Genomic DNA, 2,331 nt, shown 5'->3' with positions numbered 1-2,331 from the left:
GCTCAAAGAGATCAATCGTATTCCCATGTCTAGAAGCTTACGTGTGCAGCCATAAGCCAATATGGGCTCTGGCTTAGTTGAGTAGTTAGTGTGACCCCTTCCGGGATGGCTAGCAGATGTAGAATGATGTAGGTGTACCGGCCTATCCATGGGTTAAGGGGGAACATTTTCGAAAGGCTATGTCTCGATCTTCCGATCATGGAAGTGGTCAAGTCTTGTGGGAAAAAGTGGGCAACCTCTACAGAGTGTCAACCTAATCGATTAGCCGTGTCCCCGTTTACGGACAAATTGAGCATCTAGTAGTGGAAATGCCGGGAGATCTCCTCACCTTTAATTAAACAGTTGGGTCTTAAATGAAACTTGGGAACAGATGGAGTTGGGTTTGCCAACTCATCCTATGCAAATGTGTATTAGTAGAATAATATCTTTTCTAATAGGGAAAAACTAGCTTTATGCAAAAAACTAAACTTAGAGCTTTCCACCAGCCAAATTGCATGTATGAGTAGGTTCATTACACTTATGATGTGACTTGTTAGTACATTCAATGTACTGACCCATATGGCTGCAACTTATCATGTTGCAGATATATCCGACGAGGATTAAGGTGCGATTGGTCGATGTTCTACACTCAACCTTGCTCATGGAGTTGGGCTCATTTACTACTTTGCTTCTGCAGTATTTGCTTATTGGCTCTATGCCCTATTTTGCAATAAATGTATTTGCTCCTAGACTATCGATGTAATAAAGAGATGTGTCTTATTTATGTTGTTTCATCGAGTATTGTGTGTGCTAGCAAGTCGATCCAGGGACTAGCACGGTAAGAATTGAGACTTTGACTCTTACCGAGTCGGCTCGCTACAAGATGGTATCAGAGCACACATTGACTGTAGGACGCGACCCCTAGAAATGGAGAAAAGACATAGGATAAAAACTATATATTTTTTTCCCACTTTCCCTATATATCCTTTGGTCTTGTACCTTCTCTGCTTCAGTACTAACTTCTTGTCTCTTTCAAAATGTAGATGTCGTCCGCCCTTGTTGAGTTCGAGCAGCCCGATGAGACCATGCCCTTTGGACAGCAGCTGGTGAAGATCACGAAGCACCTGAAGATTGGGCTTCCCACATTCACTATAACCTTCACAGCCACCCTGCCCGAGGAGACACATTGGAGGATCGATGCTCATATCCCGGACGCATCCTCGAAGACCGCACCAAGCCCATTGACTTCCATGTGGATACCGCAACATGGGGCTTGGGCAGGGGTATCGCTGCTCACATTGCTCTCAGACGCATTCAAGAGGTGCATGATGAAGACCTCAAGAGGACCTCCTTCGTGATGTACGGACCTCGCGATGCAAATGAAGATGTGGTGCGTACCCTGGAGGACGAGACGATAGCATCCCATATCCACGACATGGAGGAGCACATTCGCATGATGGAGCTGGAGCTGTCCGACAACGTGGTCGTCATCAAGAACCTCATGACCCGCAAGGCCGAGCTAGAGGAGGAGCTCCAGGACGCTCGCATCGAGCACGAGGGAGAGCTGGACGCACTGCAAGACAAGATCGACGACCTGAAGCTTGAGCTTGAGGAGGCCGAGGAGAAGCTGGATGAGGGAGAAAACATCCAGGAGGATCACTCGTATGGTGCCTATGTCAGCCAGGAGAGGGACCAAAATGATGAGCTCGGAGATGACGACATGGAGAGTGATGCAAGGACACCCGATGTCGACATGGTTGACTGGTCCTCATCTGATGAGAGTTAGATTTTATACCACCATGAGAGTTTAGAAATTCAATTTCGTTATTCGATTAGCTTTATTTCATTTGTAAGACCTTGTCAAATCTTGTGACATGGCTTACCTTAGGTTTGATTATTCATGTGAACCTCTTTGTTTGAAATTGAATTGGAGTGATTTGAAGTTTTATTGCTATCATGTGCATATGGGTAGTGTGACTTCACTCACTAGGCCTTGTTCTATTCTAACTCCTCATCCACTCTGAAACCCATCAGATGCCTCCAAGACGTGACCCCGGATTCAACTTCCCACCGGAGCTCAAACAGTTGATCCAACAGCAGAATGCTCTTATGCAGATGCTCATTCAGAACCAGAACCAGAAAACAACAACAACAACAAGAACAACAACAACAACAACAACAACAACAACAACAACAACAACAACAACAACAACAACAACAACAACAACAACAACAACAACAACAACAACAACAACAGCAACAACAGCAACAACAGCAACAACAGCAACAACAGCAACAGCAACAGCAACAACAGCAACAGCAACAGCAGCAGCAGCAGCAGCAGCAGCAGCA

This window comes from Triticum dicoccoides, chromosome 1A, assembly GCF_002162155.2.
Source record: "Triticum dicoccoides isolate Atlit2015 ecotype Zavitan chromosome 1A, WEW_v2.0, whole genome shotgun sequence".
Taxonomy (NCBI): domain Eukaryota; kingdom Viridiplantae; phylum Streptophyta; class Magnoliopsida; order Poales; family Poaceae; genus Triticum; species Triticum dicoccoides.
This window is presented reverse-complemented; position numbering follows the sequence as displayed.